Source organism: Acomys russatus, chromosome 1 (assembly GCF_903995435.1).
Source record: "Acomys russatus chromosome 1, mAcoRus1.1, whole genome shotgun sequence".
NCBI lineage: Eukaryota > Metazoa > Chordata > Mammalia > Rodentia > Muridae > Acomys > Acomys russatus.
Window position 1 is genome coordinate 67,843,158 of NC_067137.1, and position 20,097 is coordinate 67,863,254.

The following is a 20,097-nucleotide window of genomic DNA, read 5'->3' on the forward strand; positions in this document are numbered from 1 at the left end:
TGGTGGGTGGCGTGCAGGCAGACATATTGCTAGAGACATAGCTGAGAGTGCCACATCAGGATCCACAGGTAGTGGAGGAGTGAGCCACTGGGCTTGGCTTGAACATTTGAAACCTCAAAGCCCACCCCTAGTGACGTACTTCCTCCAACAAGGCCACACCTCCTAATCCTTTGAAATAGTGCCACCCTCTAAGCATTTAAATATATGAACTTATGGGAGCCATACTTATTCAAACCACGACAGTTCTCCCAGTTGGACAGAACCTGAGTAGGGAAAGGCTTTGCTAATTTCCCAAGCCCCCAAGGTCCCCATTATAGACATAGCCTGCTCATGTCAGACAATACACATTTGCTGTGGACTGGTTTTTTGTTTTGTTTTGTTTTTTTGTTTTTGTTTTTTGTTTTTTGTTTTTTTTTTTTTTTACCATCTGCAAATGTCCCTTTGAAATGATTTTTTTAAAAAAATCATCTTTCAAGTCATTACCAATGACAAATATACCTGGTAAGTGGAGAACTTCCAGAAGAATTGACAGAAGCCCCAAGTGCAGAGGCAAAGGATAACTCTGCAGGAAGTTCCAGAAACGGTCTGGATTATAAGCCAGGGCTGGAAGAGCTATGTTTAGGACAGCTGAGGCCGCTGGAGTGTAGAACAAGTGAGGTGACTTGTGGCTTCCAAAGGACAGTGAAAATCTATCGGGAAGGCCACAGGTGAGTGGGCTGGGAGCCGAGAAAAGCAACAATGCCAGCGTTTAGATAAATCTCACCCTTCTCAGTGGCTCAGATGGGAAGGCAGAGCCATTTGGAAGCATCAAGCCTGAAGGCCTCCAGCCAGGGGAAGCCCTCTGGCCTGTAAGGTTGCAGGGAAGCTGCAGACCCAGAGCAGCAGCGTAGAGCTCCGTAAGGCAGCCGGTGGTGAAATAGCTGCGAGAGGAAACTATTTTGAGCCTATTTGTCTGTACTTAGTGGAACTTCAATGAGGTGTGAGGGCTAAACGAGGCACCCAAGAGACAGAATGATTCAACATGTTTGCTGTGCATGAATGAAGTAAAAAATACATGTGCAGTAACCCAAGAATTTTTTTTTTAAGTCAAGAAAGAATATGATACAAGAAGTGTTGGCTTCTTAGTTTCATCTAGATTTATGGAAGTGGGAAAGAAAATTAAAGGCATCTGTGAAGACTCAGCAAGTAGACCATTCTTGTTTAAGTGGCAAAAGAGGTTCAGAGCTGAGGATGACTTTTTTTTTTTTTTTTTTCATATGTTCAGATTCAATCAGATATCAAAGGATTGGTCCCTATAAAGGATATTTTGAAGTCACTGGGAATTTGAATTAATCTAGCTGTTTCATAGACTAAAATTTGAAAGTGTCTTAATATAAAAAGATACTTTATTAACTATAAAAGCAAATACAGTGTAATTTAGGAAGCTAGCATAGATCCATGCGTTCTCTCTCTTCTCTCTCTCTCTCTCTCTCTCTCTCTCTCTCTCTCTCTCTCTCTCTCTCTCTCTCTCAGAGGGAGACTGTGGGGATGAGGACAATGTGGAAGAAAATTCATTAAAGCTTATCAGCATTTATCTTGTTAATCAAAATGTGGCTACACTTTAATATTTATGTTTATTCATCTATTGGTTTTTGAGACAGATCTCTTTGCATAGCCCTGGTTGTCCTGGAACTTTCTATATCTACAAGCCTCATACTCACAGATATCCACCTGCCTCTGCCTAAAAGCACTGGGGTTAAAAGCGTGCACCACCATGCCTAGCTCATGCTTTAAATTTTAAGATTCATCTGTCTTTATCTTTTATTTACCTCTGTACTTGCTGCTTTTGTGAAAAATAAAAGGCGCAAGACTCTCTGAGAACTCACTCTGTGGACCTGAATTCCTTCTTCCTTTATCAACATCTAACCCAAAAATGGAAAACACAAAGTCCCAAAAGGTTTCCCTGCCTTCCATCAGTGTTTTACTCAGAAATATGGAGGTTACACAGATAAGAAACCTCTTTAATTAAGGCTAGTGAGTCATACAGCCAAAAATTTCCTCCAGCACACCTGTTTTAGGTAGACTCAAATGTCATATGCACATCCTGTGTTTTTAATTTCTCAGCTTCATCAGGACAGACATATGGATAGCTGAGGTCAAGAGGACACATTCATGTCTTGGGTCATAACAACGCATACAAATTAAGGTGGAGCTTAACGCCTTGTGTGCCATTGATGGCAAATCTCTGATTGAAACCTTAAGACATCCCATGCTGTAGAGAGTGAGAGACTATTTCTGAAAGGCGTGTGAGCAATAGGAAGAGGTCACTCCTGTTTTACAGTGTGAGACACATATGTGCACCCACACATCACTCTGACCCCTACGTACTTCCGGACACCAGAGATGTGAAGGGTGGCTTTCTTCTATAGTTCTTTCTTGGGTATTTACAAGGGAAATAAAGACCAAGTGCATATTTGTGACTCGGGGAAACCAGTGTGAGTTCCACATGGGAGATGGGAAGACGGGGAGAAAATAGCATATGAGAGAGATTCTGTAACCTTCTGTGTTAGCCATGTGATGATTTACTTCTCTGAACACTGTTAATAAACTTCTATACTTGAACATGAGGAACACAGACATCCTCAGGGATGTGCTAGATGGTTGGGAGACAAAGGACAATCAAGGCCTCAAATTCAGAGAGCCACCTACCTTTGCCTCCTAAGTACTGAAATTAAAGTTGTGCACCACCATGACCTAGCCTAGGTAGGCTCTGTAAGCCATTGGCCATCAGTATTCCCCACACCTTACATAGATGACAAAGAATGTGTTGATTAAATTTATGAATAAACCTAAGCATTCCTATCTTCTGGGTGGCTCTCCTTTTTCAGGAAGATAATTTATTGTTCTCACCAAGAAATTATATTACTCAAAATCCCTGTTAGGAACCTTAAGTTTTTGTCATTAAATAGGGGTTGTGGAGAGAAGTTTAGTTTGGGGCTTTTTTGAGACAGAGTCTTACTATGTAGCCCAGGCTGGCTCTTAAACTATGTCAACCAATCCTCCAGCCTCAGCCTCCCAATACTGGGATCAAAAATGTGAGTCCTGTGCATACCTGTGAATATTCTCAATCGTATGACCCACCTATTTGAGAAACTAGAGAATTTTCAACCTCTCCCTTGACAAACATTGTATAAAGAATACATGAATTATATTGGTGAATCTCAGTATTTTCTATCTTGTGACCAGGGTGACCTTGAACTTGAGACATTCTTCACTCCTCGGCCTTTTGAGTGCTGTGGTTATAGGCTTGTACCACCAAGCTCAGCTCCCCCTTTTCAATTATTTTTGTTTTTCTTTTATGTTTTTCATAAATTGTGAATGCTTTCATCAACCTGAAGATACCCTTCAGTGATCTCTTACAGTCAATAGTATTTTGTGTCTAAACCCACCATCTTAATTCTTTTAAATATACTTATTAATTTATTTATATGCATGGGTGTTATGTCTGCATATGTGTATCTGTGAACCATGCACATGACTGGTGCCCAAAGAGGTGAGAACAAGGAGTGGATTTCCTCATACTGGTGTCCCACATGGTTGTCAGCTGTCAGGTGGGTACTGGGACTTGAACATGGGTCCTCTGGAGGAGCAGTCAGTGCCCTTAAGTGCTAACTCATCTCACTAGCTTCTAATATCTTTATCTTAGTGTTACGGTGTATTTACACATCCCATCCCTCACTGCACTGTGAACATCCTAAAGGCAATGGCTTACCCATCTTAGTATCTCTGATACAAGCCCAGACCCAAAGACACAGACTATGCTTGTTTCAAAGGATAAACAAATGGGCTGTTGGATTCCTTATATCAATGAGATTAAATTATGCCCAAGATTACCTCTAAAAGTTTTCAAATGTTTTACAAAGCATGAGTAAAATTATACCAACTCTGCCTCTTTCTACCTTGGGTGAGTCTCTTCAGTGATTCATTATCTCCATATGCAGACTACTCAAGTTCGCTAAGATCAATAAGAGAAAGGATATATGCAATTGTCCTCTATTGGACTGAAAAATGTGCAGGCATGATGTAAGGGTTTCCGTATTCTAACAGTCTTATCGAAAAAGGAAATTAAATTTATTGACCTTGCAAGAGCTTGTGGTTTGTGGCTTCCACTGAAACAGGAAGTGAGGTCTCTGAAAAAGTGGCAGGGAAAGGTTAAAGGAATGATGCCTGCAGCCAAATCCACCACAGCCTTCAGCTCCTGTGGGAAGGGCTCTCAGGGAGAACTGAAACCTGTGACTCAGGGCTTTCCATCATGACTGGTCTTTGGCCATCAGAAGATTTTCACCATGTAAAGGGGGGGGGGTGTCACTGTTCTTCAGAAGGAGGATGGAAAGCAGAGGTGTAAGTACAGAGTCACAGTGACCATGAGCATTCACACAGCCTATTCTGCCCGTCGCTCCTTATGTACATTGCCTTTGTTTTCTCTCTCTCTTTTTTTTTCTGTATGTGGAGGTGAGGTTTTTTGTTGTTGTTGTTGTTTTTGTTTTTGTTTTTTTTTTATGTGCATGTATGGCTGTGTACCACTTGTACGCAGTACCCTGGAGGCCAGAAGAGGGTGTTCGATCCCCTAAAGGCAGCTACAGATAGATGTGAGCCTCCATATGGGTGCTGAGAATCAAACCTGGGTCCTCTACAAGAGCAAGTACTTTTAACCACTACACCATGAATGGAAAAAAAAAGAAAGAAATAAAAAGGAAAGGACCATGACTGCTCCTAGATATAGGAGAGAAGAAGATTTATTATAAATACGGATGAGGGCATAGACAGGCCGGGACATCTGGGAGAGTCCTGAGTGGACATGACTCTGAGCCATGTGAAGAGAAGGAGGAAGAGAAAGGAGAGGAAAGAGAAGGGGAGCCAGATGCAGTATCCAGGAAGCCCAAAGGCACTAAAATGGTGGGATTGTATAGGGAAGAGCTGCCCAGCACCCAGGGCTAGAGAGCTCAAGGTAGGGCACGTTATGGCAACCATACCCTGTAACAGGTAGGGACTAGTCGATTAAGGGAGAACCTGGCTGCCAAGTCTGCTCTGATATGTTAAATAAGCACCTCAGCCATCTGTCTCAGATATGAAACTGGGACACAGTGCATGGGTAGAAGTCAGAGGAGAATTTGTGGACTTTGCTTCTCTTCTTCCACTATGTGGGGTCCTGGGAACTGAACTCAGGTCGTCAGGCTTAATGGCCTGTGCTTCTATAGAGCCTTCTCACCAGCCCCATGACAGCAATATCGTATTCACTGAGTGCTCCAGCTTGTTTATGAAGCCATACTTTTCTTCTTTGTCTCTGTATTCTCAGCACCCAACACAGAACCTGACACACGTGAGGGTCTTGATACAAGTACTGTGAATATATGAGTGTGTCTTTCAGGACTAATGAAAGTGGGTATTTAGACCTCTTGGCCAGAGCTTAAAAGAGGCAGTCAGCACCTCTCACTTTACCAAAAACTCAAGAGGAGTCAGCTTTTAAAGAGAAAGGTTTGTTTCTGCTCACAGTTCTCCACGGTCAATTGGCAGCAGACCATAGTGAGGATGTCATGGTGGAATATAGATGTTCATCTAATGGCTGGAAAACAGAAGAGGGTAAAAAAGGAAGAGACCAGAGTCTCAGAAGTCCCCTCAAGAGATTCCTTTCAAAGACCTAAAACTTCCCAAAATCCCACGTCTTAGAGTCCTCACTGCTTCTCAGGACAGCAAAGCTGGAGACCAAGCCTCCAACACCTGGGCCTTTGGGAGTTATTTAAGATTCAAACTATAGGGACCAGCAAGGTCTTCTCAGGCCAGGGTAGGATGAAAGAGTAATTGTAAAAGACGGTATAACCCACACAAATGGACAGAGAGGCTAGTTCTTACATCCCACCTGGAGATTCTACCTTCCCAGCTGACTTTTAATTACTGCGCTTAGGAAGAAATCAACTTCTACGCTGCTATTGCCCTCTCCAGAAGAACAGGAGGAGCCTTTAAACAAAAGCTCAACTTCTCAAAATGAGGCAATATGGAAGCCAGAGAATGAGGTGCCTGTGAGCAGAGACTGGGCTGTAATTAGTAGCTGGTACATAATTCTGAAAACCGTTCTTTCTGTGTTCCTGAGGAGGCTAGAGATTTTGTGCCTCCTCCCCCGCTGCCCCCCCCCTCAATTAGGACATTGTTTTAGGAAATGTCAGACCATTTGGCACAAAGGAACAGAAAATCTTTTCTCCCAACTGGTGGAGAACTAGGTGCCTCTCTGACCACAGTTTCTTGCCCCTAGCCTTGGGACCTGCCTTAAGAGGGGAGTGAGCCATCTTCTTTTGTGAAGCCTTAAGGGAGTAGAGGATCCCTGACTTCCAGGAAGTTTTTGGTTTAGTTTAGTTTAGTTTAGTTTAGTTTAGTTTAGTTTAGTTTAGTTAGTTTGTATTCTGATTCTTCTTCCCAGTGTGCATTAGAACCTGGGGCTTTTGACAGCTCAGCCCGCCTGTAAGCACTTCCTCTCATCATCAACCTTTGGTTTAGTTTAGACAGTTTACCAAGGTAATTCTTAGCAGAGAGGCTAAAGCTACCTGGAAGCAGCGGTGGAGCAGGTTTCCTCGGGAGATGGCGCCACAGCCCACTCCCTCTGCCAACCGTCGCTGATCAAAGCCCATGCAGGACCCAGCCGGCCGGGAATCCCAGCCACGCAGCTTTGCTTGCGCTGTAGAGCTTGGCGCACCCGGCCCAAGCTGTCTCAGAAGCTGGCGAGTGCTAGTCACTTGGGTAGTAGTCCAGCCTGCACCTGCCTGGCTCAGCACCTACACCTCGACTAGACGTATCAGCCCCTGGGCAGGTGTCCTGGGCGCCATCTGTTGGGGTACCTCTGCTCACGGTACCAGGTTTCCAGTGTTCAGGAGGGACTGGGCTGATGATTGCTAACCAGTGCCTATGGCCTGTCCGTTGCAGAGCCAAACTTAAGGACTGTCAGGGTGGGGAGGTCTGCGGGGGAGGGAGGGGGAGCCTACTGAGCATAGGGCCAGGAGCAGCCCATAATGAGAGGTTCTGCTTCTCCAGACACTGCGGAAAGGTCTCAGGGACCGGGGCCAGAGATCCAGGTCAGAGGACTCAGACTCAGAGAAGGGGCTGCACAATGGGCGTGGAGTCAGAGTGCTTGACTTTGGAAGGAGCAGATTCAGCCTGCATCGGAGCTTCCAGCAGACCGGAAGGAGGCGATATTCACCAAGCCCTTTCCGAGAGCCACTGCAAAGTGGGGGTGGTTAAGGATAGTGTTTAAAGTGGACGGGGTGGGGGGTGGGGCAGTTTGAAGCAGAGGTAGGTCCTTCTTACACAGGGGAGCTGACCTGCCTATCTTCATCTCCATCTCCCCCTCCTTTTGCCACTCTAGGTTGAAGGAGAGTGGATGCTAAAAGCTCCTTCTCTTCATCCATTATCCTCAGTCTTCCTTTCCACGGTGATTTGACTATGGATAAAGAAGCATCAGTGGGATTCTCACTGGAGTCTGAGCCTGAGGGATTGCTCTGCGGAGTCCCTCAGTCTTTGATTGGACTCTGGAAAGTCTTTCTTCGAATGTGTTAGAAAGCGATGTGACAAAACAGAGCCCCAAGTAAAAATTCAACAGCTCCTAATCAACCAAAGCCCCCCTGCCCCCCCCTCCTCTGCACTTCCTTCAGGTAAATTCAAGTAAGGAAACAATGCAAGGCATCCAAAACTGCTAAGATTCTCTGATATCAAATCCTGTGGTTGGTCTTTGAGACTATTATTATACTGAAGCACACAATTATTTAATGGCAGCTCTTATGTATACGACACACCATTCAAAAGCATGCTTCTGTGATAAACTGTCAACTTCCCCTGAGACTGCCATTTATTTTATTAAAATGATCCCGTTTTAAAAGCTGGCTTGATAGCTCACACCTGTAATCACAGTACTGGGGAGGCAGTGGAGGTGGGGTGGAGATACAGGGGTTCCAGCAGCCCCTTACCCCCTAAATGATGAGGCTAGCCCTGCCTAGATGGTGAGACCCTTTCTCAAACAACCAAAAGAGCCTATTTAAAATCGAAATTTGTAAATCTCATCACATGTTTTTGGAGATTTGTTTGCATGCAGCAATTTAACCATGAGTAGATAATTTCTATGAAATTCCTGCATTTGACAGCCTGACCTGATGAAGACAGCATACCTGAAGACTTTTCAACCTTCAGGAAGAAGGGGAGGGGAGGAGGGGAGGGGAGGGAGGAGGGGAGGGGAGGAGAAGGAGGAGGAGCAGCAGCAGGAGGAGAGGTCTTTATGGCTGGGGTGAAAAGGAGCTGGTGAGCTAAGCCAATGGGGCAGTCTGCCTTTACTATGTGCAAAAGCATTCAGACACATGGCGACCCTTCTGCAATAAAACTTTATTGATGATCGTTTGAAAGTTATAGCAACTCCAAGGTTATAAAACTTGCCATAAAATACCAAGCAGTCATTAGTTTACCTGACCTCATTTCAATATAAACTTCCACAAAACATTTTATTTTGTTCCTTCCTATAAGTGGAGAAAGGAACTCGAGGCTGAACACAGCAACCTTTGATTGAGGACCCAAGATCTGCAATTTGACATCCTGACCTCCAGGTCTATGGATAAACAATGAGATTTACATTCTATTCTTCCCTGTCAATATGATCATGGGGGATGCTAACAACCTTATGTTTTAGGTACAACCGTCCATTTGTAGAACATGGCCCAACTGCAAATTTGGATGAGTGTTGTTTCTCTTTGGAAGATCTGTGAATCATCTTTAAGAGCTGTTAAAGGCCATCTGTGTTGTAAGTGGAAGGGGCAAATGGCCACATGTTGTTTGTCATGTGACCTGAAGAGTGAATTGTTTAACAATCCAATTGGAGCACAGAGGAACTGAGAGATAAATGAAGAGCTAGCAGTGCCCTGGAGGAAGGCAATTGCCTAGACCTATATACCAAGAACCTGCAGGCTTAGTCAAAGCATCATTGTGATTCAGCTAGATGCACGTGTGCACTTAAGGTACAGATCGGAGAGCCAGCCAGGGAACAGCAGTAATGCAGAGAAGCCTCTCCTGCTTCATGTTGGTTTAGTCAAAGCTCATGTTCTGTTAATGCTAGGTATAAGCTAGGCCAGTTTACACACTTTTAGGGCAACAGGATCTTCAAGAAAGCACAGATGGTAAGGGTAACCTTGTGTTAGCTGTGTGCTGACTTCTCTCCAACATGTAAAGGTCTGGATATACTTTTCATGGATTGTTTAAAATAGAAGCTTCAAGATAGATCCAAGCACATATGCATTTATGCTGGCTTAGGAACCGAAATAGAAAAAAAAAAAAAAGTGAACTGCTTTATGACCTCACTGGAACTCATCTTGATAATGTTATGCTCAGTTTCCTGGTGTGCCCTAAAATATTTTGGGGGATTTCATGGAATTTTAACCAGAAAAGAACAACTTACAACGTTAAAATCCCACGCAAAATTTTAAGTTCTTCCAGAGAATGGTGTGTGCGCACCCACACGTGCTTGGCAGAGAGGGGCAGCATCTCACAGAAAGGGCCAGAGGGAGCTAAAAGAAGAGATATATACAGGAGGAAGCCTTGGAAAGAGCAAACGCAGTTGGTAGGCACTTTTGAGTTGTCATTTTATACCCCCTGTGCACAGGTCCAAGTGTTGCCTTGCATCAAGAAATGATGTTGTGTTTCTTCAGGTTGGCATTAACTTCCAGGAGTGGGAGGAGAGGAAGCCTATGAACCCATAGCCTCCAGGCTATTTGCCAGGCTTAGAAACACATCAAAGATGAAGTAAAGCTCAGTGGTAGACTATTATGTGAGGCGCTAGATATGATCTCTGGCACTAATTTAAAAAAAGTACAGGGATTTTAAATTTAGTCCTGTGAGCTTGGGGAAAGCTCTCACGATGGGCTAACCCCAAGAACAAGCTGACAAATTGCCTTTATAACTGAGATGGTTACATTTGTTTATTGAGACCCACCTGGGTGTATAAACTTATTGGTAATAATACATCATTTAGCCACAGCAGAAAATTTAACTTACGGTGTTTACGTATCTTACTGTTGTTAATCCAAGCATTCATTTTGCCTTTTCTAGATTCTTGGAGGAGATGACATAAGGGAGAAAAGGTCTTTTTAAAAAGTTACAGAAAATAGATATCTCTCTTCCAATCTCAGCATCCTTTTCAGAATAAATATTCCTTATTCAAGAAAAGGTTATTCAGACTTCCCACACTAATGCTTTACTATGGCCATATTAATAGATCACTAGTAACCTCTAGGGAATTTTGTGTAAGTGTTCCATTGCCAGTGTTTGACTCTCCAGAAAGCATGCACCTGAACTCACTTTTTCTGGTTGTGCCTTTCCCCTGATTCTAGGGAGGATATGGACAATACCTAAGTGGAGTTCTAAAGCATTTTTCATGTTTAAAAAAACTGTAAAGTATAGCAAGGTTACACACTTCATTTGCTTATATTCTGGTTTGCCCAAAAACTTTAGAAAATGTTCATGAGATACTGTTTCTTCAAGCATTTTCAGTTGCTTTCCTGGATGGTTGGTTGATTAAGGTTTAAGTAAATGATGAGGGGATGTCTTCAGGATGCCTTGAAATACATTTGTTTGATAGAGTTGTGCAATTTCAAATTATATCTTGGGTTCTGGTAATATGTGAAGGCTGTGTAACTGTGCCCGTGTCATTTTTATGAACACAAGAAACTTTCCCAGAAGATGAGGAAAAATGCAGCTTTTATGTAGTGTTATCCATGTATGTGTTATTCATCCCTTCTACAGAATCCAATGTATTTTTTTTTTTACCCTAGGAGTACATTTTTTAAACGAGACTAATTTGCTCTAATAGAAATAATGGTGTCTTCTATGCACCTAATACCTTTATCCCCCAAACAGTCATGTGCCTTAACTGTTCCGTGATGAAACACACTGGTCATGTGCATGTTGTGGCCAGAAGCCATGGCTCATCTTATGGGAAGCTACAAGGTTAACCCTGTGTTTTCTGTCCTTTCTTCTTTCTTCTTTTCTCTTCTGGAAGAAATGCCAGATCTTAAAATAGTTTTGTTTCCTAACTTAATATTATAAATAAGTCTAATTCCAAAAGGTAGTCTCTTAGATTCCCTTGAACTAAAAGAAGAGACCAGGAGAAATTAATTTTGGAGGTCATAATTTTTAAAGTGTTTGGCTATACTGGAATTTCCAGAACTTTTATAAATAGCTTTACTTATTAGCTTTAATAACTAAATGTTGTTCTACTATAGACATTTCTCTCGGAGGAAGCTAGGAATGGCAGAATGCTTTTGTTGGTCTAAAACAAAAACTGAGAAAGTGAGAAACAAAGAAACTGGACCTACCTACATCAGTTCCCACTTGAGAACTACATTTGTGTGTGTGTGTCAGTATAGGAGAAATGTGTAGAACCGATTCTGAACAATAAAACTCTTTGGCTTAGTTTAGTATCCGAGAGATCTGGGAAGTCTGTAAGTAGCTGCAGAATGGTTTTTTTTTTTTTTTAATCTTTTTAAAATTTACTGTGTGTGTGTGTGTGTGTGTGTGTGTGTGTGTGTGTGAATTGTAAGTTAATTTGCTCTCTTTAACTTTAAACCTATTTGCCAATACATACAATGTGATACTTCCACTTAGCAAGCACCTCTGAAATCTGCTGGCCCGATGGATGGATGATGCATTTTCATTGTAAAAGGAATCTTCCCAGGCTGGGGTGCTTTCCTTTTAAAGAGAGTACTAGTGGTGTTGGCAGTCCTGGCTGCTGTAGTGGCCTGACTAGGAAGATTTGTAAATGTCCCATGCATTACACAACCAGGAAGCCAGGGTAATTTAAGCCAACCAACAGAATCTTGATTTTTCTATCTCCTGACTTTCTGGAGTTTACATTTTTTTAGCCTTAAACTGGCATTATGAACCTTTTTTATAAAAAAAAAAATCCAGTAATGGGATCATTATTTCTCCCCTAGTGAAATAGTGTCTCTAAGAACAGAATCATGTGTTGGGGCAGAAGGCAGTCCCAAAGGAATTGGATTGGAATCACTTCAGCAATACAAATTGCTAGGGGAATTTGTGTTGTCAGCTCGCCAGAACATCAGATTCACACCTTCAGTCCTGCAAGAGGTACTAGGGGGCTTTTTAAAAGTCCTCTGTAGCTTCAACCTTGGCTTTCTAGCCCACTGAATAACAGCTCACCCTTCAGCCTTTGCCTTGGGCTGCTGTTTTGACCCAGCAGGAAATAGAACTAGCCTTCTTTCCCCAGCCTTTTAGATCCTCCCAGCTAGTCTGTCCAGGTTGGCAGTATTGGCTCAGCTGTAGTATCTGCAGGACACTGGCTCAGCATTTTGGGTGCTAATCTCCAGTCCTCACAACTCCTCCCTCTTCAACCGTTAAACTTCTAGACAGAATCCAGAGCAGCAAGGGAAACCAAACAACAGCACTTCAATATGTAAAAGCCTCCTGTAAGACAAACTTTAACAATAACTAGGACAGAAGGTAAAGAGCTGTAAGAATTGTTAGTTGTTGAACACCCCCCCCTTATTTTCCTAAATTCTCCATCAATACATCTCTTACTTTTTGTGTTCTGTGCCCATCCTTCTCACTTATGAGGTTTTGTTTTTAAATTAAATGCTTTATCAAAATGTTATGAGACTTGTGACTAAGATGTGCTCTTAATGATCTATCTGTTTTAAAACATACGGGTAGCTATATTAGACATTAAAATTGTTTCACTATATAAATAATATTCTTTTCAAAGTAATTTTTATGTCTGTGTAAAGAGCAAACATCAATGTTATTGTTTGGTTTTCAACTAAAATAGAGCTTAGGCAAACTGGACTCTTGGTAGAGTGCTTCTTGCTCAGCATGTATGAGACCCTGAGTCCAATTCTCAGCATTCAAGAGAATAAAAAGATTTGAACTAATTTATACTAACATTACGACAGTTTGATGTTGAAATGTAAATCATGTGATGTGGGCAATCTCTCCCAACCCCGACCCTTAAGAACAACTGTACCTGATGTGAAAATTCGTTTACTCTTCAATTATATTATACTGTATTGTATGCATCTTATTTTTTTTTTTAATAAACTAAGAAGAGTTAGATGCATGGAGGATGTGTTTATCTATCTTCCTTAAGCTTTAGTATCTCTATTGAAACTTTCTTGGTGTGTATATCCCTCAGCAATTTTCCCAGAGATCCCCTTTCGGTAGGAGGAGGTGGGTTTACCATCTCTCACTCTCGGACTCCTGTAGGTCTCCAATGCTAGAACCTGCTGCAGGGAAAGGTGGGAGGGGTGGGGTCAGGGGGGAGGGACGGGGTCAGCTCTTTAGTAGGGATAGAATTTTCAGACATTCATTGGTAGGAGTAAGAAAGAAAGGTTTTCTGTCTCCTTGAAGGGAGTTTCTTGGGGCAGACAGTTCGTGATAGAAGGTCCTACTTGTGCAGACCCAATCTCCCGTGAAATGCAAGGTCAGGCAGCAAGGAAAATGGGCAGCCTGTTGGCACCTGGCTGGAGACTTTGAAGCACTCCTGTGACCTCCGCCAAAATGCGGGCGGGGACACCCTAGTCTGGGAAGGAATTTCAGCTGATAATACCTGTTGGAAACGTTCACAGTCCAGCCAACTTGGAAGTGACTTTGCTAATCTCCCACTTAGGGTCCATGACAAAAGGAATTCATCACCACCGGTCTACAGATAAAGCAAGTCTCCCAGTCCAGCAAAGACCCTGCCTGGAGAAACCAATCAAGACTTTCTATCCCCTTGGTTGCCACCTCTCCCAGAGCTCACTAACGTCATTTTGTCATTATGCTTTAAACATGGAATAGCTCATTTCTACCCTACACTCAGGACTGTAAGGAGGGAAGAACCCGAACCCTGAACCAGAACTGGATTCTGATGCATTGTCAAGAAAAGAAAGCGGCTGTAGCAAGGACTCTACAGAGAAAGCAGCCAACTCCACCATGTGCCCTTTCAGGTCGCTTGAGCTCACTAGCTGTGTTAATGAGGAGTACTAACCTTATTGTTTCTGGGCACCTCCTGGGTTTGTTCCCACTATAGTGATCTGTAAAAGAAACATACATAGGGTATGATACACATCCCCAGAAAAGCAGATGTGAGTACCCCAAGAGCCATGCTATGTGGACCTGGCAGCAGGAAGACAGATTTAGCTGAAAAGCAAAATTTCTTCTGGTCTTGCCTTCATCCTCTTTTTGCTATGAGGCTGGACACTACTGGAGGATGCATGGTTCCTCCTGGGTGCCCTCTGCCTTCCTGCCCTGGCTAACATCTTCCTGGGATGGGTCAGAGCAAACAGCTGGAACAGAAGCTGTTTCCGGCTCTCATATGGCCAAGCTTGACCTATTCCGCTGGCATTCTGTCCATAGTGAGGAGTCCCAGGAAGCTGGTCCTCTTTGACAGGCTCTGGGTTTTGGCTTAAGGAAGGTTCTCTTTTCTATGATGTGGAAATGGGTAGGGTGTGTGCACTTTCCTTGTAGGCACCTGCAGCATGGAGTCTTCTTTGGGGTCCTTTAGAGCCACGCTATTCCCGCAGACTAGAGAAATGAGGAGAGAGCAAGGATAATAGGGGCCTAGCAGCCTTCTGACTTACTCTTGTTTTATTCGCAAGGCTACCTCATTTAAATGTCTTAGGTCTTTACATTTAACCTACATCTGTGTTTTACCTGTTGTAGAGTGGAGACAAGAGAAGAGCATTGCCTCTTTAGAAGGTAATTGTGTTTGACTTTGTGGCTTCTCACCAAACAGGGGCATGAACTAGCTTAAATACATACATACATACACACATACATACATACATACACACACACATACATAAGTAAGTAAAAAGTCAACCATTCTCTCCCCTACCTGTAGCGGAGCTTCTTTTTAGTTTTTAGTTTTCCCAGCCCATAGTGCAAGGACAACAACAAATCCATAACCGGGAATGGCTTCCGAGGGCAGTGAAAGATCCTGCAAGGTACGGTTTAGGAGGGAGATAGGTGTTTCCCGAAGCGTGAAAGATCGATGCTTGGGTTTAGCGCGATGACGCATGATGAAGCATGGTGCGCGATTTCTAGAATTAAGCAAAATGTTAAGCGAATAGGCGAACTTGAAGCCTTCAGATTTCCAACCGCCCTTCGCAGATTTGTTATCGGGCTGGATCCAATCCCGCGCCTGTAGGTGGCGCTGCGATGAGGTGCCTGGGTGAAGAGACTGCTGGCTGAGGTCTGAAAGACATTAAAGAAAAAAAAAAAAAAAAAAAATCTAGCAAATTTCCACAACTCCCTTTCTGCTTCACCAGCCCAGCCTGCTATCTTTATTTCTGGGGAATAGCGAGGGCAATTACGCGTGACTCTGCGTCGTGGTGTTCTATGCAGGGATGCTGGGCGAGAGAGCCCAGAGACAGTTGGACTGAGGGTGTCCAACTTCACTGTGCGGTTTCTAGGTGCGAGGACAACATCCTTTCACCAACTGGCGGGAAGCGACGCGCAGTGGTTGATTTCCAGATCGCTGCGTCAACGAATATGCTAGTGACTGTCGTGATGCTTCTTGTGGGCTGATTCAGAACTTCCAAATGCCATAATACGAGTTTAAAGCGGTTTGGCCCTGAGTCAACAGCTCACAATCATCCTAAACTTGGGTCTAGGGCTGCAGCTAGGCCCCAAGGAGAGGAAGCACTCTCTTTGTATCCCGTAGCCTGCGGCCAGCCTGGACCACCCAATTGCATAGAGCATAACCTGTTCACAGGGACCAGTACCTAATCTGGGGCTTCACAAATGCTGTCTCTGAAACCAGGGCTAAAGGAGCGGTCTAGCTATTCTTTATGTTTTCCAGACAGCTTTGGGCCCATCGGGTCTTTCGAAGAGGCTGTCTTAATTGCAGCTAGCACAAACTCCCAAGGGGAGACTCACAAACGACTGCTAAAGGACCAACGTTTTTGCTTTTCCCCACTCCCGTCTCAGATTTGAGTCGAATCGAAGCAGAGTCATTGAGTGACCAAGGCCTGTGTCCTCGCTGCCATAAAATCACTACAAAAGTTGCAACTGTGGCGAGGCAAGGTTCCAGTCTTGACCCTACAGGATCAGCCCCACCCCCCACCTCCCACCCCTAGGACTCTCCCCAGTTGCTGTCCCTCAGTAGAGACCTGATTCATGCTTGCACTTGCTGTTCCTTAGCCACGAGTTTTACTCCTTGAACAAAAATACGTTCCTTTTTATTTGAGGCTTTAATAAACAAACGCTATCGTACCACAGGGGGGGCTCAAAGCCATCCTTCTGAAAACAATTCCACTGTTGAAAACTGAAAAATGGGTGTAATTTGCGTTCAGAAAGTGATGTTAGGGTCACGGCAATTTCCCGGGCCGTTATTTATTTTTACTTTAAAGTCTTTAGGGAAGATTTGCTTATACACTCGGAAATCTTCCAGTATGAGAATCCCAGCAATCCTGCTCCCCTCCAACGCGGGAGGGGGGCTGAAGGTGGAGAACAATTACTGAGTGACGCTAATATGGGGAAACTGAAAAGAAACGTCGATTGTTTTTATTGTAATAGAAGGAGTGAGCAAACAGAAAAACCAACCCCGGCTGATCGGAAACAGGCAGGCAGAGAATGAAAAGTGGGTTTCAGGCCGCAACAGGCCCCTCCCTCCCCTGGCCTGGGAAGGAGAGCCGGCTCTAAACGTTCGCTGGACCCTACAGCCTCCAGTATTGGCTCTTCGCGGCGTTCAACCCTTGCAAGACCTGAGCATCTTCTAACTTCTTGTCCACCAGCCCGCAGTCTTACCTGCCGCAAAGGAGGAAAGGCTCTCGGTGTGCGAAGTTCCTCCGTCCTGTGCGAGGCTGAACAGCCAGGAAGCAAAGCTTAGGGAGTCCTTGGGCTCCACTTGGGGGTCTCCTGGAGCTTCCGGCTGCGCTGGTGCGTCTGCAGCTTCGCCGGCCAGCCAAGGCCAGCAGGTCAGTGTGAGCGCCCTTCCCACTCCACCATATAGTAGTACCCTAGGCCTGGTTGAGGAACCCTGCAGGCTAGCTCTGTTCTCAACTTCAATAGTAGTTTCCTCTAGCTGCCGCTGCCAGCCGCGGCTCGGAGCACAGATTTCCTGAGCGAGCCTTCTTGGGTGAAACTGGCCTGGCCATGGGTGCGGGGCGCGCTGGTTGCATGACATTTGCGGGGAAGCGCAGTGGGTGAAGAAACACGGACCTTGCAAGGCTGGGCCCAATTAGGAGTCCGGATCTGAAGGAGCCTAGCTGCCTTTTCTAAGCCAAGCGCAATGCCGTACTCACCTAGCCCAGGCGTGCTGTGCTGTAGAGGAACCGGGTCCAGTGTTTGCCTGAAAGTTTCCCCCAGACAGTTGCAAGAACTCACAACGCTCTGAAAATCCATGTCCAGGAGTTGTCCTGGATTCTGGCTGCTTCTGCTCAAGCCAGCAGGGCATAGTAGCCTGGGCCTTGCTTGGCCCAGTATTCTCCTAGCAGGGGACAAGTTTCATAGCTCAGCACGGTAAGTACCCGCTTACTGTGCTAAGCGCAACGGCGCTGGAGAAAGACTCCATTTTCGCACCTCCGTCTGTCCCTACTTTCCTTTCCAAGGTCGCCACCGACCGGCAGAGGCACAGAAACTGTTCTTAAGTACTGACAGAGATCAAATGAGGGCTCTCAGAGTTGCTCACCGCCGGGAATGCCGCCTTCTGAGGGCCGCAGCGGTTCGGCCTTGGGAAGAGCTAGATTCCACTTGCTGCGCAGCTCTTCAGACCTCGCTAGTGCCTAAAGGGGACTCGACGCACCACAGGTGGCGGGGCCCGTGACACTGGGACCACTGACAGATTTATGAAGACTTTACAAGTGTCTAGCCAGGGTCGTTGGGGGCAGGGTTGAGTTCAACAGAAAAGGAGAAGCCTTGGGAATAAAGCTCCGCACTCATGTGCCGGCCTAGCAGCCTCTGTATCTCAGGAGGCTGCCCTGTGCCAAGTGTGTAAAATCCTGGCGTAACCTCCCTCCTCTTTCACACCCTCTGGCCTCCAGCTTCCAGTCTCCTACTGAGTAAATATTTACCCAGAGAAGGGGTCGCACCAGAGGAGGCCTTAGCGCCTAGGAAAAAGCCTTTGGCTCCTTTCTGGCCTGAGCCAGCTGCAGGCCTTTCTGGTTGGGTTGTTTTGGTTTTGGTCTTAAGTTTCCCCTTTAGTGGAAATTCTCCCAATTCCTGTACGACCTCCTGGACCCAGACCTCAGTAGCTAGGAGCCCTGACCCTTAGTGACCCTTGCACTTTCTTGAAGCCCTGCCTCCCTATGTCCACTCTAGGGCTCACAAGACCCTAGTATCTCTTCTCCCGCTCCTACTCTTTCCATTTGTGCATTCCTTCCTTTCTCAAACACCTCACTGCCTCCTTGCTTTTGCTAGGACTCTGAGGATCACTGGCTACTTGGCCCCTGGGGCACTGTGTGCTCTTGGGAAGAGAAGGTTCTGCGTCAGCCCTGTCTTAGAGATGACATGCCTGCCTCTATTCCCGCATCTTAAGTTCCTAAATCCCTAAGCAGTGACTTTGGTTTTGGTGCTGAGTGGCCCAAAGTGCCCAAGGTTGATTCATTCTGTGCTCCCTAGAGAATGCTCTGTTAGGTGGGCCTGAGGGGATGCTAAGATGAAGAGTTATGTCCCTTAAGATGCTGCCCGCACACATGCCCAGGGCTATCAGAGCTACCAAGACCCTAAGCCATCAACAGGCGGGTCCCAGCAGATAGAAACCCAAAGGTGTCTGTGGATGTGTGCAAGAGGGGTTGAGATGTGTGACACTAAAGGGGGTAGTGGTGGATGCTATGCATTAAACCCCCAAGTCAGAATGCTAGACAAGCAGGTCTCTTAATCACTCCGGGTTGATGAAGTTAGATTCTCATTAGAACAGTAGGTTTTGACCGTCCACAGGCTCAGGGGATATGCACAGTGCCTGTAAAGTTCAGAAAGGTGCGAAATGGTCAATGGGTGCACTGAAGTAGAGCCAAGATCACACTCAGAGGACACTGCTTGCTTGGGGTTCATATGGGAACAAAGGTTCCTCACCAAGGGATGGAATATAACGTTTTCCTTGGCCCAAATCTCAAGTAATTTATACTGTAGCATCGAGTACGAGGCTTCTGAAACCGTGGCTTCCTGCGGCTCTTCTTGCTATAAGCATAGGACCGTGCAACACAAGTACTGAGCCGAGACAAGGGTAAAAACCACAAAGCCAAGTTTCTTCAAAAAGACGTTTGACATCAACCAACAAAGAGGGGGAGAGGGCTATGTTCAAGTATTTCTATTCCTGAAACCTTGCAAGATTCCTGACCACAAAGAACATTTGAAGTAGTCTTCACAGCTCAGTCATTTGAATTCAGAGTGCAAGCTCATCACAGAAGCAGGCGCCTGGAGATGGGGCGCTCACGTTCAAGACTAGACTCCCCGGGCTCGTGTCACTTACTGGGAAACAGCGGGATCCATCTGATTTCCTTGTGTGCAGACATGAACTTGCTGGGGAATAGGCGCATCTCCCTACATCCTGGTGTGTCCAAGAGGGGCCCATTGTGATGGAGACCCAGTGATACACCATCCTCTTTGGGTGGAATACAAATCCCCAAATCCACCCGCAGTGTTTCTCTTCCTTATTTTGTTCACACTCTTCACAGCCCGATCTTCATAAATAAATAAAATCCTTCGCCCCAAATCGTTCTATTCTCTTCGGACTTCGAGGGAATGAAAACGAAAATCCACAGGTAGGCAGAACCATAGGATCTCCGGTAGCTAAATTGAAGTTGCCGGGAATAAACCACAGACACAGAGGAATGACGTTTAGAGACAGCCTCCGTATCTACTGTCTTGCGGCTGTCTTTCATACTAAAAAGAAAAACTTTTTAAGGTGGCTCACTGGTGTTGAGAACTCTGGCAAATTTTAACACAGAGAACCCAAGACCCTGCGTTCTGGGTGAGTGTGAGGCGCGAAGCGGGCAAGACGGGATGTAGGCACTGCGGGTATCAACCCTCTTTCCCCGTGGAGGTCCAGAGCTCTCTCTTTAGTCTGGAGTTGAAAAATTTTTCCCCCCCGCACAGCACTAG